Genomic DNA, 21,278 nt, shown 5'->3' on the forward strand with positions numbered 1-21,278 from the left:
CTGAACTCTGCGGAATTTATTTCGTAAAGTGGGTGGCAAAAAATGGGGGTTGGCAGGGAAAAAGCGCACCGGAAACTAACTGCGCGCGTTTCCGGTTTTCTGGTTTTCTGTTTTAGGCAAATGGAATATTTAATTAAAACATTCGCAGACAGGCGACTGGCCACCGTTGGCACCTGCGACTCCTCCCAGGTGGAGCATGTGCAATTTGCGGTCCGAGTGCGGGGTTGCCATGAGTTCATCTGCATTCCACCCCTCAACAAAAATTTGTTATTGCATTTATGGATACACGTGTAAGGCGGGGGAACTCAGGGGCCATAACATTTAAATTTTATGCCGGCAAGGCTTTCAACGCCTGGCCAACTCGCCAGCGAGATGGTGGTGATGGCCATGAAGATGACGGCAATGATGATGCCTAAGACGACTCTTTGGCACAATAAAAATGTGACCATAAAATTATATTGTCCAGGCCGGGGCTGGCCAGTTTGCCTTTGACTCCGGCCAACCTGCAATTTAGCCCCCTCTTAGACAATCGCCATCCCAGTCCCAATCCCCTCCTGGCTCAGACCCATCGTCATCATGTGTGTGTGCTTGTGTTTTTATTATGCTAATAATGGTTCGAATGCCAGGCCTTTACTGCCAGCCATGAGCTTCGACTTTGACTTTGACTGGAGTGAAGTGAAGTGGAGAGGAGTGGAATGGAGTGGAGTGGAGTAAAGAGTCCCCGGAAAGTAGGCAGTGGAGAAATCACTGCCAAGTGGCTGAGCGGCCCTTTTACTACAGTTTAATAACCCGGACGCAAAGCCGCGTCCAAATTTATGAGCATTTAAATGTACATATACGGACATCTTCTTTATTATTTATAACAGATGCTCGGCATTTTCGGGCTGAGCGCAAATAAATATGAGTGGCTTCGAATATATCCGCTGGCCAGGAAGTTAATGCGTCAGTGGGTGCGGGAGCTTGAAGTGTTTGTAAGTGCTCTTAAATTGTGAGTTATGGAAATGGGCAATAGGTAAAGTTGAACGGATTAATGAGCATCAGCGCAATAACCTGAAACCACTAAAAATTTCATCAAGTATTCATCGGATATTTAGTAGCTGCCTGGAGCCTTCATTTAATCGTAGCAAATGCTATTTTACTTGCGATTAAAAATTATAGAAAGCACCTCTAACACATTTCAATTAAGACTTTTGCAAAAAAAACACAATTTTTTTAAGAGGTTAGTTTATTTTTAATTATTGTTAATCTGTGTTTATACTCAGGTTTTGCTTATAATGAATTCACTTTCTTTGAATTTGCTGCAGAGCTGAGGGGCAGACACCAACCTTCGTATGTTAATTGGCTCCTGGAATACAGTGGGCTTACAAACGTTTTGTTGCGTAACAAGCGATTGCTGAAATCTCTAGTAAGCCCAAATCAAAGGGAAAATGTAAGTCCCAGCTGTGAGTAAAAAGCTCTTAGATGCTAGAAAAGCAGTACTAATTGGACGCTCCTGCAGTAGCCCATTACCCATTAATTAACCAATGGCGTTTGCCGCCGACTCAAACGAAGCCTTTGTATCAACAGTTAATTTCAATAGAGGAGCACAGCCACCCACTTCCCCTTCCACTGCTACATGTCCTTCCATTCAGCCAAGGATTTGGCATCGTGTTCCTGTAATGAAGTCCTATTGCCTCGTCGCGTTCCGTGTTGTTCCAATGTCGGGCAGAAAGGCAGGTACACGTGTCAACTTGTGGGCGGGGCATTCTTTACGCGGCGAGGGGCGTGGCACGTTTGGATTTATGTCTCGGCTCATTAGGAAGCTAATTTGTCATGTGTTCAACACGCGTGCGTTCTAATCCGGCGAGACTTTAAATTTTCAACACTTTAATTGAAAATTTTCCATCTTGGCCCCTGAAATAAAATGAAAGGAAAAAAGGGATTCGAAAGTAAGATGCTCAAATTGGCAAACTTTGTTTGCCAGCAATGCGGGATTAACTGTATTTAAGTGCCACGGAGCAGCAGGATAGCCGCATTCCACTGGGCTAATTTATGGGGCTACCCCCAACTTACCCCTTTCACTTTCCTTTCCCCAACTCAGGTTGGAAAAAAGGAAAGAAACAATCTGCGAGATAAGGAAAGTGGCAGGGAAGAGAGTCGAAATCGGGTCTTAGCAGTGCATAAATCTTAAACCGCAAGGAGTGGGCGACCGTAAAGCGGATTACTTCGGCGTGCATTGAAACAATTTATTTTATTGCGATTCTTATTCCGCCGCTTTTTTTCACCCCGTTAAAAAAAGCGTAGGCGTGTCTGCGTTGACAGTTTTAGAACGAAAGTTGTCCTTCGCAGCTGCTTAAATATGCACAGAAGTCCCGACTCGAAAGTCCCGACTGAAAACAAACCAACTGCATCCGACGGGAGTCCTTGTCGATTGCATCCGAGAGTGAGAAAGTTTATCGCAACTTTCTGCTTGCTCAGCTGGATGGCGTTTCTAATTGCTTTAGCTATGCAAATTAGATTCGAGGAACGTAAGAGTTAAAATAAAATAAAATGGCCCTAAGCCCCCACAAATGTACTCCATTTTTTATGCTCATTCAGAACAGTCGACAACTCATTAAATCCACACTGATGTAGAATTCAATTTAACCCCTACTTTGAATTGCTGGAGGAATAATAATCATTTTACAAATGAATTTAATAACTTTTGTAATCTCCAGCAAAGTGTTTCCATGAAATAAATAAACTAAATAAACTTATGATTATAAATATGTTCATTACCTTAGTTTTGCATATTAGGCAAATGGTGTTTTAAAGCTTATTTTGGTAATTGAAATTTAAGTGATGCATTTGTGTTTCTATGTTTGTGAGGCTCATACATATGTGTATCAAACCCTGTTAATTGCATTGTTTACTTTATCAGCTTATCATTACATCTTTGTTTCGGACAGGAAGCTCATGTTTGCTGTTGCCCAACAACTGCATTGTTAGATCAGATACGCTATTATTGATATGCTTACAACAATGAATGCGATACTCGGAACAAAGCCGATGAGTTTAACTAAATTCCTGTGTCAAACTGCTGGCAGATTTGCATATACGATACACATGAGAGCGGTCGGCCGGCGATTGCTGATCTATTTGAGTGGTTATAGGATGCCAGTCCTGAGCCAAGGTTATTCCTCCAACTGATTGGATTCCCGTGTTTTCCACTCCTCTTATTTAACTTCGCGAAGTTGTAGCAATCGAATCGATTTATGTTAAAGAGTGCCTCTGGACCGGGCCCAAATCCCGTGACTTACTGCAGAGAGCCACGCACTTAAGCAGGTAAGAGGTAAGAGGGAAAAGGCTAAATACATTGGCAATTGTGATATCTACTGGCAGGAGGAACGACGTGTCGACAGGCAGACAACAGAGCGATAAGATATGCCCCATCTATTTGGCCAAATTCAACTTGACTTTGGCCTTCAGGTGGTGCCGGGCTGCCAAGCTGCTAAGTTGGCAAAAATGTACGCTAATCTGTTGGCAACACGCCACAAAGCTTCAGGGTCCCAGTCTTTCAGTCTTCCACTCTCCCAGTCTCCCCGCCAATTCATTAGCATTAGCTCAGTTGGTAAAAAGGTAAAAAGGGGTATATACGAGTAGTATCCACAAAGTACTCACTTACATACATGTGTTGTGACGCTGCGGACAATGCAAATGTAAATGTGAGGCATTTGAACAAGCGCATAATTGCCAGAGAATTTACGATAATGTTTTAAATTAAAAAGGATGTTGGACCGGGCATCCCAAGCCCATCCACATCAACAACCGTAACCATGCCTCCCCGCTTCACATGGCATGACGTTGCCTGCGCTCCTTTGGCTCCTTTAGTTGGACATTCTGGCCCGAGTTGAGTTGGCATTAAAACATCTTGACGCAATTTTTGCGATAAGTCGACAGCAACGAGCCACAGCGAACCGAGGGCAGAAATAATGGCTGGATTATGTACGAATCATGTCGCTGTTGTGGTCGTTGCCTTTCCTTGGTCATGTCTACAGCAAAAGATCATGTTGGGAGCGAGCATGGAGCAAGGATAAATCAAGGCACCTTGCCACAACCACTGCCTCTCATCCACTGCCTCATCCACGGACGCTGAATGGCTAAAAGGTGTTAAAACTATTTTTGTAAATTTAATGTGCGATAAAAGAAATGAAAATTCAACAGGTTGCGCAAAAACGTGACGAATTCCGTTCCCCACACTCCTCGCCGCTCTTAACTTGTTTTTAAGCCATTTGTGGGAAAATTCTTAGTTTTGGCCAGCCGGAAGTGCGCGAGTTGATTTCTTCTGGAGCACTTAAGCTGGAGCTTAGGCTGGACCCAAGCCCAAGCCGAAGCCAAGCAAAAGCAACAGCAATTTGCGACATGCTGGAAGCCAAGCACCTGGCCACCCAAGGATCGGCCATTAACATTGTGCCGGCTAATGAGCCGGACGCCATAAATGGCCAAAAACATTGTGCTCCAAAGAAGCTTGTAAAATTAGAAAGCAATTTCAATTGCAGTCGCCAGGTATTTGGCCAGATGCACGTTGCCGCTGGCCGAGATGGGAATGTTAATGCTCATGTTTCAGCTAATGTTGTGGGCCTGGCCCAAAAGCACTTATGCTAATCATGGCAATTAACAATCGAACTTCCCAACCGGTTCCAAGGAGATATCAGGGCCTTCGACTGGTGTCCATCACGGCGTCGGGAGCAGGGGATCCAGACCTGTAGATTGTGATGGCTTGTCGCCAAGATCGCTGTCCGCAGGCGAAACCGTTAGTGCACTGGTCGTACAGCTAGTCGAACGATGATCCAGTTTGCAGTGGCACTTGCCCATCCTTCCACATCATGGGGCCTCCTCTCCTGAAAGTGCCACCCGATGGTAAGTTAAATTAGAAAGCAACGGCGCTTTATTATTATGGCTTAATCACATTGCATCACCATTAACAGCGGCAGCAGCAACAATTGCCCAACTTGCCGCTTGTTTTGTGGCTGCAACAGCGATTAACACTCTCATCGAGCAGCCAATGGCATAAAAGGTGTTTGGGAATCAATTAATTTACCCGGCAGGAAGACTCGGACACTTCGCCAGGCCCTCCAGGCGCACTCAGAAAAGGTAACGCAAACTGAAACTGCCCACTGAATTCCCCAAGGCCAAAACGACGATCTGATGATGACGAACAGGATCTAACCATGCATCTCAATGTTCTCTTCAGTTGTTTCCAAAGCTGGGATGTCGAAATTTAGTAACTATTCACATAAAATAGTGATTGGTTTTCTGATTATTTTCTTTCTGCCCGCGAATTGCTTCTGCAGCCACTAAAATAAATAGAAACGTGGAGATGGTGCTGAATCTGAATATTTCATTTGTAAATATAAAAGTGTCCGACTTGGCTATTGTAGAATAAACTGTTCAATATTGGTCTCTAACTTTTACAGAAGGCTTATTTTTATGCCTAGTTCTGTTAGCAAGAAGTGATTTAAATTTATTGCATTTATTTAATTGTTTATTAAATTTTAATTAATTTATTTTATTTAAAACGTAATTCCGTAAAGGAATATTATAGAAATAATACCCGAAATATACTTCATTTTGTTCATTTGAATCTTCAGTGTGATTGGAATGTAATCAGTTTTAAAATTCAGGGACAACTACTTAGGCTTTAGTTATCATGTATTCGAGATTAAAAATCATTGAAAAAAAGGACAAAATCTTTGAAATGTTGACTAGGAATTGAATTATTATCTTTTTATAAAAACAAAACTAAAGTCAGACGGAGGATGTGCAGCTGGCGATAAGGAAATAAGGATATATTGCGTCCCATCTGGCAACCCTGGTCGTGGGCAACCTGCTCTCATTAAACTATATGCCCACGAGGCGATATCGCATTCTAGCCGAGCAAAGCTGCAAAAAAACTGGCACTTCCAGTAGAGCGCAGAAGGAGAAGATGCACGCAGTTGGCCGGCGGAGGAGGAGGCTGAAAAATGAAATAAAAACTCGTTGCGAGAGGAGCCACCAACCTGGCCGAAAGCCCATCCCATCGGGTCGGCTGGAATTACCAAGCCAAGCTGGCCAGTGTCGAAAGCAAGCTCGACGCGAGTAGAACTCGATCGCGAACTCTCGGACTGCAGAAGCCGATCGCAGAAACGGGTCGGGACCCAGAGATCCAGAGATCCAGTGATCCAAAGTTCCAGAGTTCCCAAGTTGGGACGAGTGCGGATTTCGCGATGTGGAAGCGATACGCTACCGCCTGGTGTAAAGAAGGCATTAAAGTCGCTGCCAAGCTGACAAAACGGCAATAAATTAAGCCAAAAAAGCGCCGCGGGTCGCGGGAAAACCAAACGCAAGAACAACAATACGAAGCGAAGAAATTTCGCAGTTTACACGGTTGCAGTTTTCGAAAGGTAACCGAGGTAGCTGCCCATAGCCCACAGACCAGTCTTCTGCAGAGCGTCTTCAGCGCGTTCTTCTGAGCAGGTCGTTGGCAGCCGCTGCCTTCTGCGTGAGCGGAGAATCGCGGGGCGGGCAAGAAAGAAATGAGCGGCGAAGAACGGAGAACGGAGAATGCAGAATCGGGTCCCAGGAATGGGAATGCAGCGGAGCCTAGGACTATTATTAGTTTTGCTCCCTGGCGGTAATTAAAGCGTGAAAATCACTCTTTAACTTCCCATAAATTTGTGCTTTTAACGCAACATTCCAATTCCAAACCGCGGCTGCAACTGTGTTGTGTCGGTGATACGTATGTGCGTGTGCGCCACTCCCGGTAATGCGTTTTCAATTATAGACTAGCCCCAAATCGCCTCAACTGGGATTAAGCCGATTGCCAGAGCACCGAGGACTGGTAAGTACCTCTCCATGATGGCCAGCTTAATGGGCGGGGGCGGGGCAGGCAATTGCCGCACTGCGATTGCGACTGCGACTGTCAATTGATTTTAATTTAAGCCCAGGCGATTTGCTTTAAATTGCCAATTATATTTAGTCGCTAGATATACGATAAGACCGAGAGCCAAAACGACACCGAACTAACCGGCAATTTAGTTTGACTTTTCCGCGCTTTTTTCCCCCTCGTTTCTTGTGTTTTTGGTGCATTGTAAATAAACGAGTAATTGGCCGGCTTGAGACAACAGTGATTTAATCTGGGCCTGAATTGCAGACCAGAAATGCCAACACTTTGGAGCACCCCCACCTCCAAATCCATCGATTCCCACACACCATACCTTACCATACCATACCATACCATACCATACCATACCATGCTGATCTCCGAACCGCCTGCACTTGCTCATTAAAAGCGCGCCACACTGACCTCAAAGAGCTTAACTCACGGCCCTCGGACCTCGTCCTTCCCCGTTTCGTAGAGCCAGGAGTCAGGACCCAGGACGGGAACAATACGGAGCAGAATTAAAATAAATTGCAAAAACAAACGAAAGCGGGGCAATAAAGGGGCTCGGGGATGGGCTCGGCGAAGAGTTAACAACTTAATTGGATTTGCATGTAATTTTACTGTCCAGATTGAAAAAATCGACAGTTGTTGGCAGTTTGTTTGCTGGCCCCGCAATCTGAGATAAGCGCGGTAAGCGGGCCAAAACCGAATCGAAACGAAAATAAAAGGACGACGAAAAGCGCTTCTAAAACGCAGCAAAACGATGTTATCCGTTCTGTGTAGCTTTTAGTTTGTGATTTTACTCTCTTTGTTAAATGCTTAACCGTGGGACAGCAGGTTTAGGTGTGCTTTAAATCACGTTAAAATCTCCATCTTCAAGAAGTCAAAACTTCATGCTATGAATCACGTTAAAATCTCCATCTTCAAGAAGTCAAAACTGTTCAGTGATTTACCTAAAACTCAGAGTTAATTGATAAATTAAGCAGCAATAGCTTACCTTAAACTAAAACTTTTTTACAACCAAGTGGTTTAATTTTAAATGGGCTGCTTTCGAGTGGGTGGCTATGTGGGCAGGCTCTTTCGCAGATCCAAAATGCAGTCACGCAGGTTTAACTGAACCGCCAATAAATTGACTCTGGCATAAATTGTGTCTTTGCCGCTTAGGCAAATCGACAGCGTTTGACCATAAGTGACGCTAAAACCGCATTGTGCAACCACCTCCTCAAACTCGGCCACCTCCTAGGCCTCCATCGAGTCCCCTTATCCGATTCGCTTGGAGCTCACGTATTTAAATTGCCGATAAGTGTTACACTAAAGTCCCTCCCTTGCTAAAAATTTCGATTTTCGGATCGCTGACAGGCCATAAAACTCGGCGCTACAGAAGCTGCCACCATTTGTCGCCGGCAAATGCGATTTAAAGTGGATTTCTCTGGCGGATTCAACTGTCGCTGACTGTGGTGTGGTTGAGCAGGTAAATTTGGACCGAGGGAAGGGTCTTTAGTTGGCTGAATTACGAAAAAAAGATTGCTGAGGACTTCAGCATATGAGAGTATTTAAAAACCTAGCCTTTCAAATAAATTTTTGAAAATAAAACGCACTCTTCTGCTGTTGGATCAATATGGATTGTGATATTTAAAATTCTGTATTTTTGCTTTTGGTTAAATATAATGATGGCCTTAATGTATACGGTGTATAGTATTTAACTCCAAGAAAATGAACGGAATTATACACATAAAGCGCTCGATCGACCCTCGTCTGAGTTTTGTTTTGACAGGGAGCACTACTTTTATCATCTCGACTTGAAAATTAAACATGTCAGCGCTTTCAGTGGACCCTGATAAGGTCGGCTCTGCTACGATCCTTCGACTGGCAACTGGTGTTGCGAATACAGCTGCGAATCAAGTTTTGGGACAGGGTCTCTCCCATGGATTGAATCCAGAATCGGGAATTACGCAACTGGAGCCTCGCCGCGCCTTTTATGGCATGACTGTTGATGTGGTCCATAAATTTGCCTGCCTCTCTGATTATTTCTATAAAAATAAATACTCATAAGCAGTTCATAAGTCGCAGAGCTCTTTTGTTTTTGCGATTGGGTTTTGCTTTATGCGACTGCGGGGTTTGTTAGGCCGAAAGCTAAAACCCGAGAGCCGAGAGTTGAGAGCCGTGTGTGCATGTGCCATAAATTAACGTCAATTGGCTGGCGGTGCGGCAGACACAGATACAGATACAGCCGGGACCCGGGAGCAGATACAGATACATTTGCGGACGCAGTTCGCAGTTGGGCAAAGGAAAAGCTGAGGTTCAAAAGCTGAGGCTGAAAAGCTGAAGGAGCTGCAGATCGGGCGGCAGCGAATGCGCTCATAAATCTTTTTTGGCTATGCAACCGCAACGGAGCGGTCAGCAGAGTTCACGTATTCATTTTTGACAAGCCCACTTTTAAGTACATAGATACTTTTAAGTAGAGCCTAGGCTGAATTTGATTCCGAGTCCGAGTTCGAGTCCGAGTCCGAAGGCGTCCCCGAGCACTGTCAATTGGGTGCATTTAAATTGGGAAATTAAGGTGGAAATTGGCAACAGGAAACATAAAGAAAGAACCAGGGGCCAGAGGCCAATTTATCGGCATTGTTTCCACGTCTCTGCCTCATTTTGATTGAATTCAAATCGCGCTGGCCGCGAACAAAAGAATGGTTCGCAACTCGGCAACTCGGCAACTCCGCACTTCCACAGTTCCAGCAGAGGAATGTCAAAGTCATTTTGGGCCTGGAGAGAGAAAGAGGCCCGACCACCGTTTCGGCCAGGTCCACGTCGGCCTGGGCCTCCCGTTCCGACCCTTACTACTTTGCAGAACAAGTGGCCGCAGCTGTGTAAAATGTTCATCAAATGAACGCTTTAGCGGCCCCTCCCCACCGGCACACAATGCAACATTTAAACAAACAGGCGGTCGGTCACAAAACGATATGAAAACAGGAGCAGCTGTAGTCGACTATCAAGTACCTGTCACTAGGTGCTTTAGGGCTAAAACTAATTTTTAGTACTACAAAGTTGTTATAAATGATATTCAGTTATAGTGGACCTGTAAATCCAATATCGTCTCAGGGAAGTCTTGACAATAGTATGATGTTATAAAATATATTTTAGTTGTTATCCCAATCAGCAGTACGCCTGTAATTAAATTAGTTTTATGTATCATCGAAATTGCCATAGTTAACCTAATTTGCATATCCTTAGTGAAGGAATGTCTGTCGCGAATCTTGATAAAGAGATATGCAATAATTTAGATTTATATCGGTACGACCAGGTGCGAATAGTTTCCATCTTGCTGTTGCAAGCCTCACGTCATAGTTGGTATACCCTTTCACTAAAGTCGGACAAAGTTGGCCGTGGAGAACCCAATTTAAGTTGCTGTTCTTCTGCTGCTAGCAGCCGGTTCTGGTTTTTGTTCATCTGCAATTTTTCACATGCCTCGTCAGATACGTCATTGTCATTGTCAAGTGCGCAAGCGGCTGGTCTAATGAAAGTAACGATCGGCAATGACAAGAACTCCACTGCTCCATGGGCATCATCAAGTACACAGTCCGGGAAAAATCCTGCGATAAAAAACCTCAGTTAAAGGAACTTTATGTGGGTAAGCCTATATGCGAAGTTGAGATGTAATAAATACATCCGACTACAAATTTGATATTGAAGATTCCTTACAATCGACATTCTTCAATTCATTTATTATTATTGTACTAAATATAAATAATAAAAAAAGTATGTAGAAAATCAACAGTTCTAGTTATTTAGTTTTGTGCCTACTTAATAACGAACAAGCTATATTGATTATTTGAAACCGTAATTAGCTTTTTGTAAAAAAGCTTTTGGGCCTTCTTCATATTATAAACTCACTTTACTGTATTAATTTTTTAACTTCTGGATATACAACTTCGATACTAATAGCTAGACCATAGATATGAAAAGGAAATAAAAGTGAAAATGCTTGTTAATGGGTTTTAATGCAGTTTAGATACATTTATATTTAAGGTGTCTAGAAACCGATAGTGTGACATTTTCAAGCCAGACATTTACCTTAAATGCATTTGCTTCCTTTTTGCGGTGCAAGCCAACACAATTCTCATATTAACCGAATTTCAATTTTATTTAATTTTCCATATTACTAAATCATTACAGTTTATTCCTCCTTAGGCGAGTACTATCTACATCGATCACTGTTGCATAGCTTAAACAACAATTTATCCAACTTAATCTCCATAATAACAACGCCTTTTTTATGCCGAAAAATCTGTAAAATTTTTGATGCATGCTAATGCTTTTTAGTCGAACCTTCTGTAGGGCACTTGACAATTTTCCGACATTTATGCAACACATGCCACCAAGGGGATTATCATCATGCACAGAGAGAAGCCAGAAATCTGTGTGTGGAAAACTTTTTGCTGTAGTGGAGCATTTTTGAATTTATATGCAAGTTCATAAACAAAGCGGTAAAAAGGATTTGAGTTTGGCAAGCAACAATGGGCCACAATGATGCCATAAACAATAAACAGCCAAGTTTTCGGGAGCCTGTAAATTGTTTGTGCCAAGCGGGGTATTAAGGACTCCCAGCCCGATTTTCCTCGGCCACAAAAGCTGCACACAAAACTATGCCGCACACTCAACTGGAGTCGGGTTGAGCTTTCAGTTGGGCGGAAAAGTTGGCAAGTGCCGGGGATTTGTTGCAGCCAAAAAGTTTCGGTGTCTGAGCGAAATTAATTGCTGGCCCAGAGCTCCTGCCACTTGGATGGTAAAACCCGCTCCGAAGCCATTTTTAAGCCAAAACAAAGCTATCACTTACACGCCTGCAAGGATTAGTCCAAGGATCCAGCGAGACGGAGCATGCGAAATTCAATTAGGCGCCATGACGTGCCACATCCGTCGGAAGGGAAAGGGAATGGTCCAAAGTTGCCAGCAATAAAACACAATGCAGATAATTTGGCGCTTTTTCAATTCTTTCTTGGAAGCCACAGGCGCTGTAATTTGCCACATAAGTCACAGAGTCAACAAAAGTCGCTGGTGGAGAGAAGAGGGCCGTCTTAGCCAAGGTCCAAGTCCAGTTCAAGTCCAGACGGTCAAAACCAACAAGTCAATTCTCCCACTTCCTCCGTGCCCCGTTTTCCACTCGCACATGAGATCCTGCCACTGACCCCTTTGAGGGGGTGCCATGGGGCCATTGGCCAGGGGGCGTGGCAGCCACACCCCGAGTGCTCTTTCGATCTACTTCACTTTCAGCTCTGGCAGCACGCAGCTAACAAGATTAAAGTTGAAATTGTAAATTGCTTCTTAGTCTAATTACGATATGTTGTTGGTACTGCGCCTGATCACCGTGATCATCAAGAAGTAACCACACAAAGAGGCTTCCATCAGCCTTTAGTCAAAGACACAGCTGCGGTCTTTATTGTAAGGCCGAAGCAATAGGACAATATATATGTCTTATCATAAAAAAACAAATTCTAATGCAGAATATAAGTAATATGAAAAGAAACTACAACGTAAGTTTAAACATCCATTTTTCATTCAATACTAAAATCATGAGCATAGCTGGTTTAGCGATCTAAGTGGGTAAATATGGCAACAAAAAATATTGCGTTTATTATTATAAAAAATGTTTTCATATAGGAACTTATGCCTAGACTTCATATTATATAATAACATTAATGTACTCACTGCTTTATGCAAGTAATTGCCTTCTTCAATTTGCGCGGCTCTATTCACGTGACCGCTGCTGTTAAAACTTCGTTCCTCACCTGAGTCTTCAGCTTAATCGAGCATCTTGTTGTTGCTGCTTGTTGGGCTTGTTGTTGCTGCTGTTGTTACCCGTTCATTTTCGTACTTTAATTACAACAACTAAACGGAGTACAAGACTCCGTGGAGGCAATTACCCGGCGGAGAAACAAGCTCGATGCTCTGGCAGCTGGCTTTATTAAAAAATTCTAATCATTTCTTCAGATTTACATGGAGATAAGTTTTCTGGAATTTTAGTCGGGATTGTTTGACGGAATGCGCTGCGCTTAGGGATTGATGGGTCTGGGATAAAAGTAACAAGTAAATAAATGACTATGATGAATGTGGATAATCGTTATAGTATCATCAGGATTTCTTGTCGCTAATGCGATACGAGCAATGCATTTCTAAAGAAACTTTGCTAAAATGTCAAAGATCAAGGCAAATAAGGAAATGCCTTAACTATTTTTGGGCAAGTGGTTTATGCCAATGGTGTTCAAGTAAAAACTGTTATTAAATAATATTATGGCACAACTATATACATTGTTCAAATGAAATGCCGCATAACTCTGAAATCAGAGGTGAGCCGGAATGCCATTCCTGAAAATCACAAAAGAGCGATTGTTCCCTCCAGATAGCGGACCGTTTTGTCAAGGCATTCGAAGAGGTTCCAGCTTCACCCGGTCGCATCACCCACTGGGGTTGTGCATCCGCATCTGCATCTGCATCCAAGAATTGTGTGTTGCCACATTTCTCGCATCTCGCATCTCGAATGTCGAGAGGGGCTTTCTGCACTTTTCCCGGTCGAGTTATGAGCCCCTGCCACCGATCCGGACCCTAATCGAGCCCATACAACGGTAATTGCACTTGCAGATAAATATCACTGTTAGAAGCCCACACGACGAACTCCGAGTTCTCCAGTCCCAAGTCTGCAGTCTCCAGTCTGCAGTCTAAAGTTGCGTCTGTGCAACTTTGAAGCTGTTTGCTTAGTTGGCAGAGGCGAGCACTCACAAAAAGTGGTCAGTGAAAAGTGGCAGCCAAATGGGAATGGTAAGACGAGTCCAGCATAGACTGGTCGCCAAGAGATTCTGCTGCTCAACCCCTGCCTTGCCTAGCTTACACTGGGAGTTATGAGAACTCTATTCCCAGGGAATTCGATTAAATAATCAATAATGTAATATACAAGAGAGCAACTGTCTAAATTCCACTTCTTCACAATATTTTAACTGTTATTGTAGAATTTATAATATAGGTTCCTTTTTCAATGACTTTAAGGTATATATCTATTTTGTACTACTTTTCTCGCAGTGTACTTCTGCTGGCGAAAGCCGGAGACAAGGAAGAAGTCGAGGCAAAGCAAAGATGCTTTATTAATTTTAACCGTTTGCTGCGTGCCAGGCAGACTTCGAGGGGCTGCCAAACGGGGTGGGGGTGGCATGGTTGCCAGGGGAACGGGGAAACGAGGGACGTTGTCGTGAGACAAGTTTATTTGGCTCAGTGCCGTGTTGACGTTTAATAAATTTACGAATTGTGGCCGTGCGCGGCATGTGGCCAAGACATTGGCAGTGGCAATGGCAATGGGTTGGCGATTGGACGATGGGAATGCCGCATTGGCAGTTGGACAAAGTACGTGCTCCCAGTGCAGCGAGGAGTGCAACAACAACAGCCGGGGACAGCAGCTCTTGCGGCTTAGAGTGGCTTCATCAATCTTGGCCAGAATGCCGGGCTGCCACTGCCAGTTGCTTGCGCTCTTAATGCGCCACATCAATTCTGGTATTAGGAGCAGCAGCCATGTTTAAAAGAGAAAACAAAAGCGAAACAATTTCCCTGCCCGGGCGGAACTTTTAATTTCTTTCAAATAGAGACACACACGGGTGTCGTGGGTCTCGGGGTGAAGGGAGTCGGATTCAGATAGATACGGGAACAGAAGCACTTCTGCTGTAATTAAAAACTCGAGTTCACTAAAAAGGCGACGTCGCTGGGACTTAAAAGCTTCGAGGGCTTCCAATGGCCCAATGCTGCGGAGCTGCAACAATCAAAAGATAAACTGCCGCCGTGGCAGTGCAACTTGCAACTTGCAACTGGCAACTGGCAACCTGGAGTCGCCACTGCTCCCTGCATTCATTGAAGTCCATTTAGACTGCAATTAAAAAACTCACAACTTATACGCGGGCTGCAGATAAAGGCACGGCAAAGACATCAAGTTCACTTAACTTTGGCATAAATGTGAGGCTTCCAGCTAAGGAATGCCTGGCCCCAACTACATCTCCAACCCCAGCTCCAACTGCAACCCAAGTCCTGCTATCTATGTATCTCCAAGTACCTGTATCTGAGTCGGTCTGTATCCGTATCCGTGTGCTTGTATCTGCATTGGGTGTACCTTGGGTCTGGGCAACTGGGCAACCTGTTCCTGAACTTCAGATACGTCTATCAAAGAAAAAAGTGAATTAAGTGAATAAGAAAAACATGTTTGTGAAAATTGTGCGAATGCTTTAAATAATTAAGTAGGTGGACAGACAGTCAGACAGATCAAGAAGGTAGATGAGACCTGAGAACAGGTCGGGAAATCAGATTCGAGTCTCTGGCAATGTCATGAGCTTGGTTTCGACATAGCTTCAGGGGTTAAGCATAAGTAATTCCTGCTAATGAGCTGAGCACTGAGGAGTTCACCGAATACCTCAGGAGAATGCCGCATATGTAAGTAATGCGAATGAGAAGCGAATAGAAGGGTCGGAAATTCGTTAGGATTGCTCCTAATATGGAGCAGACAGCGAAGATAAAATGCTTTGCAAACGTAGATAAAATTTAAAAGAAAAACTGGAATATATTTTATACGGTTCTCAAGATACTCTTCCCATAGCGCATCGCGAGTTCGAGGCAGTCTTCCCACACATTTGGCATAACGCATGCAGTTCAATCGATCACTGACTGACGATCAGTATCTGCTCCATCTGCGGCTTCGGCATCTGTCCCGCAAAATGCTCAACACGTCTGCAGTTCTCATCGGCATCGCCATCGGAATCGAAATCGGAATCGGGGAAGACAAATGGCAGAAGCTTCTGCTGCTGACAAGCAACTTAAAGGCACCACATCCTGTGCCAGTCGTTCGGGTTCTCGTCCGCTCGAGTCCGTTCCACTCAAATTCCAATAACCGAGAAATATAGAGAAGGAGAAACATTTTTATTTAACAGCTTTGGAGAGAAGAAAGTTCTGGCTTCATAAGGTCGTTTGTCGCACATGTTTACTTGCACTTGCAGTGCCCATAAATTAGATTGAAAACGGAATCACAACCGAAACCCCAACGAAATCGACAACAAATCAATTTTTGTGCCATTGCAGCAGAAAACGCTCCCTGCCACAACTTTCCATCCCCCCCTCTGAATGTTGGTCGTAGTTTTTAATTTTCCCAGCATTGGTGAATTCTGGGCTTCCCCCAAACAGCTGGACACAAACTGGGCGGCCTCTTTGGAAGGGGAAAGGGAGCTGCTTAGATGGGCAGTAAAAATGCCATTTCCGCTTGTCGACGTAAAAACTTTGCCAAAAGTATTCCGCTCTTAAAATTGCGACTGACACATGCGAACAAAGTGTTGACTACTGTGGAGGACTGGGGATTGCGGATTGGGGATTGGATCGGACTCCAGCAATCGTTATTGCTGTTTAATAGTGGACGCTTTTATGACAAGTCTCGTGCTGAACGATGGGGCAATGGGCCTGAACGCTTTTCACACATTCATTAATTTACTTGGCCAGCGGGGAAGAACGGAGCTCAAGGAATAAAGGCAGGGAAATAAAAGTGGGCCGTTCAAATAAAAGCCGCCAATCTGCAGAGGCAATTTCAATTTCAAATTCTGCCAGCCCATCGGAAAGCCACCCTCTCTAGTCACCCCATAAAGGAATTAGGAAAGCCAAGGGCGGGCGAAAAGAAAAAACATTCAAATCCTGTGGGCCAAAAATGCACCTTCAGCAAGGACTACCCTACCTACGAGGGTAGCTGTAAGCTTCACCTTTGCTACTAAGTATGCTCGCACCGGATTCATGGCCCAATCCCTGCGAATCCCCCTCCGCATCCCAGGCATCCACCATCCATCCTCACATAATTGGGCAACGGCGCGTAACGCATGCACATTTATAAGAATTGCAAATAACTTTAAGCAAAGTTGTCAAGCTGCTTATCCCCCTCCCCCTTCCACTCCCAGTCTACTGCCCTCTTCCCAGGACCGCGAGACAGTGTCCTGGCCACAAGATGTCCCCCGTCAGGCTTGCCGTGTGCGGTTTCCGGCAGGCAAAAGAGAAATGGGGCAAGGAGGGCGCAAGGACGACACTTGCCGGGGTCACCAGCCATCGTAAATGGCCAAGTCTCTGGGGTGGCATAAATGTTGGCCTTCAGGCACCGTACTCCCCTCGCCTTCGGACGGCACTCGCCGTCTTATGGTTTAAGTGGCTGCATTATAGCCTGGTCTTAACTAACACTAAAACTGATTGATTTTAATTCCCATGCATTAACATACATTGTGATCTTGTATTGGCGGGTTTGGCCAATTGATGGCCACCTCGCATGGAGTGGAGTGGAGATTGGCTGGGATTACTTGAAGCATATGAAACTTAAATATTAAGCATATTAATCTTAAAACATAAATATATAGAAATAGATTGCAAAGCTCGTATAAAATAATAATAGTTAAATTGAATGACAAAATTATGTTACAGACAGACAAGGCTAGGATCGACTCGTATATTGATCCTGATTAAAAATATATATAGTTTATAGGGTCGGAAAATCTTCCTTCTACCTTAGACATATTTTTCAATGAATGTAGTACCCTACGAGCAATGGAAATAATAATGTTCTCTAAAAATTCATCAAGGTATTGTACTTGTTGATGTATAATTAATCAGGCTGTATTAGTATTCTGATAAGCATCATTAGTGAATCAAATATATCGTAGATTCTCTTTGAGTCATTATCTTTCTATTCTGCTTGTAAATACATCATTTAAATCGGCAATGTTATTTTCGATTTAAAAACAAGTTGATTCGGTGTTTTCTTTGCTAACTTAGTGATTAAAAGGGAATTCGGCAGTTCATTCAGGTGCTGCTTAAATATCCCAATTAAAATGATTATCAAATCAATCCTGATTGCCGCGAATAACACGGAAAGTACGGTTGCAAGGCCAATCAAAACAAGTGCGAGCAATCAAAACGGACGCCGCGGCGAAGAGCGGCCTTCTCTTCGATGTTGCATGCAACGCGGCGAAGAGCGATTTTAACAAGGGCGCCTGCGCGTATGCAACGCGGTTCGAAGCGGAACCAAAACAAAGTGCTACATACGCACGCACCAACATGCAGCCGGAGCTCGACGCCAGACGCGGAGTCGCCAGGACGATGGAGTGTCCTGACCAGACAGCCCGTCTCCATGCGGAGTTCAGTTGCGGCTTGCTAACGCGGCACTACACAACGTGCGGCGGAGTATCCTCGACATCCTTCCTGCGCGATTTCCGACTTCGCGTGCCGCCTCGACTTCCACTTTCTGGTAATTGATTGAGAAGGGTTCTGAGAACAGGAATGTGTTTAATGAATTCCAATCCACGAACGCGTGTGCATAATTGAATAACGAAGGTGAAAATTGAAAATTGAAATGCCAGCAAATTGAATTGCCGGCCGACTTTTTGTCCTCGAGTTTGTCGCCCCTCTGCAATTGAATTTTGGTCCGCTCCGGCGCTCAAATTGCTTAACGAGACAGTGAAAGTCTAACAAGAAGTTCCGCAAACAGTACGTGCAGCGGCGGAGTTTCTAATTGGATTAGAAGTCAACCAACCCCGGTCCGAAAAAAGTCAAAGATTCCCGGTAAGCGTAGTGAACTTTCAAACTGCCACGACAAGTGCGTCTCTACTGGCTCTCAAGTGGCCAACTTGGTTAGGAAATGGCCAAAAGCCAAAGCTGATGGGCGTGTAATTGATTCGGGGGACATAATGATGTAGGTGGTGCCCCGACTTTAGCGAAGGTCAGGGTAATGAGTCAGGAAGGTGTTATGTGATATGAATGCTTAATTCGAATGCTCCCTGCCTCACTTTGAAACCAGAGAGCTACCAGCCAGGCGTTTTGTCCTAATGACTCAGAGGCGATGAATGGGAAATAATGTGAGGAACAATCAATTGCAAAAATAAGCCCAACTCAACAATAAAATTTCAGTTCAGGCACTTGCCCTAAACATTCTAAAGTAAATGGGGAAATTTAATTCATTAAAATTCAACTTTGATTCTAAAGTGGTGGGACAAACCTAAGATATCATTTGATCATATGTAATTTATTACTATTAATTTGCTGTGAAAAGGAAGTTACCTTTGGACTTGTTTTTGATGGGAAGTCATGTATTTAATGTACACGAAAATTAAGGTTTTTGATTTTGTGACTTATTTTCTGCAGTCTTATTGCGCAGTAAAGTAATTATTAGTGCTCGCTTGATTTTTTTTTAATCCTGTTAAACTGTCAAGTTTTGTAATTGTACAAAAATTGGACATTGCACACTATTTGATTATTCGTACTTTGTATGTACAACGAATGTAGCAATACAACAGTAAAGGAAATGTTACAGTGAATATGCAAATTTATTTTTATTAAATCTTATTTAATGTTGGTTATCTTTTATTTTGATGTTCTGTCGAATCAAGCAACATTTTGTATCCCATTTTTAATCCATCCAGATAATAAACCAATTCATTTGGGCAGTTATATCAATGTTGAGTATTTATACATCGTAAAATGTAAGACATACCAAACTAACAAATTCGTACAGTTAAGCCAACAAACCAATTAAATTCGTTCTCTAATTGCCCTCTTTATTGGCCCTTTTAATCACCTGGCTTATCTGTGCCCAAGTTCCCTCTAGATTTGGATTAAGCCGCATAATTCCCGAGGCAATTGCCTAGGGCAACCCTCCTATGAAACCACAATGGTGTCGTTACCACTTGCGAACTACAACTACTATGACTGAAAAGCCAATTTGTTTTAATTTTTTCACTCTGCCTGGCAACTACTCACAGGATCGGAGGCGGTGTCACGCCCACCGTCGACCGATAAGGGGATAAGGGGAATTACGTAGGGCGCTGGAAAAGAATTGCGACACCTTATAATGAATACTAATTCGCTCATCAGAGCGTGGCTGACATTGTCGGGAAGGCATTACTTCCACTTAGTGACGTGGAGGGGTGGACTTTTCACCTGCTTAAAGCCAAAGTCTCACCTACGGCACATATGAATTATTAAAGCTAATTAAGTGAATGTGACACTGTCGGAATCCAAAAACATACCCATTCCCCTCTCTCATATGAGAGTTTATGAGTGGCGGGAATTCTTTGCCTGCGAAAGGTGGTTGGAGATAATTAAGAATTTAATTATTCACACCCCCACACACACACATTGCAATGCTTGTTAGCTGGAAGTACTTATGCAAACTTAAGGCTTTTTGCCTGATTTGATGGGAAGAACAGAACCCTTGGAGGGATGGGGTCCATTCAATATTCATAATTTCTAATGAAAGCTTAGTGATTCCGGGGTTGGGATGCTTATGGAAGCGAAGTATCCTGTGGCGGGGGTGCAGTTTTAAGCTGCCTTGCACTTTTCATTGTGTCAGCTCGACGACAAAGCCTAGTGTTTGCCTCTGGGGCATGCTTTTATTTGTTTGCCTGTTAGCCCGAGTCAATGGCTCCTAATTGAGGGTGTTGGCTGATGTTTGTCCACCCCACCATTCCAGTTCATACGCATGGCCATTAAATTATGTACACAATCCGATTCCATTTACTTTTGTCATCAGTTCAACCCGAGTGTCGTTTGCTGAAATCTCTCTGAAATTGATCGCTGCATTGCAGATTTTTACTGCACTTTTTAAAGCCTCATCATCGCAATGCACACAATGCAGCCTTTCACTTTCGTTTTTTGGAGTTGGCAAATTACCTCTGCCCGTCAACATGATTTTGACAAATGAGCAAACAATATGGCATGACACGTTCATTTAATTGCCGAACATGGCTTGTGTTAAGCTAAAAACATTCACCCCAAAAGTAGGCAGCCCCAATTTTGGTTAGTTAATAAGGCAAATAAATTAAAATATATTACCAGTTATTCGAAATGCTCAGAGTTACGATCTATTACAAAACAATTCAACACGTAATTACGCTTTTCGTAATATAAGAACTATTGGGTGTTAAAGCCCTTTATACAAGTTACATAGCTGAGTTGTTAAATTATTATACCCGTTATTTACCCGTTTACACACTCTAATAATTTGGCAACATATGACCACCTTTTAGTGTTAGTATTACTTGTTACTTAAATCTTCTTGCCGAATCTAAAATGTACTTCAATTTTTTAGACCGGTATCCATCGACCGCTTTCAGTTCTTTTTACCTAACTGTATAACTGTATAATGATATATAAATTCTCGAACAGGATCACTATCCGAGCCAATCTGGCCATGTCCGTTTGTCCGTCCGTCTGTCCGTATGAACATCGAGATCTGTCTGTCCGTATGAACGAGATGTCGAGATCTCAGGAACTAGAATAAACTAGAAAGTTGAGATTCAGCATGTAGACTACAGAGACATAAACGCAGAGCATTTATGTTAACCCATGTTCCCCCGCCCAC

At 43.5% G+C, this 21,278-nt stretch overlaps 2 long non-coding RNA genes across 2 annotated transcripts; one reads left to right on the forward strand and one right to left on the reverse strand.

The window, feature by feature from the left end:
- Positions 1-1,283: 1,283 nt before the first annotated feature.
- LOC120320730 lies at positions 1,284-2,747 on the reverse strand. Its single transcript, XR_005560261.2, has 2 exons — positions 2,053-2,747; positions 1,284-1,893 (listed from the first exon to the last, which is right to left on the reverse strand). It is a non-coding gene; the product is annotated as an uncharacterized LOC120320730 (long non-coding RNA).
- Positions 2,748-3,074: 327 nt separating this feature from the next.
- LOC120320799 lies at positions 3,075-5,286 on the forward strand. The gene is made up of 3 exons (XR_005560361.1): positions 3,075-3,303; positions 3,361-4,878; positions 4,947-5,286. It is a non-coding gene; the product is annotated as an uncharacterized LOC120320799 (long non-coding RNA).
- The last annotated feature ends 15,992 nt before the right edge of the window (positions 5,287-21,278 follow it).

This window comes from Drosophila yakuba, chromosome 2L (assembly GCF_016746365.2).
Source record: "Drosophila yakuba strain Tai18E2 chromosome 2L, Prin_Dyak_Tai18E2_2.1, whole genome shotgun sequence".
In the NCBI taxonomy this organism is placed as follows: Eukaryota; Metazoa; Arthropoda; class Insecta; order Diptera; family Drosophilidae; genus Drosophila; species Drosophila yakuba.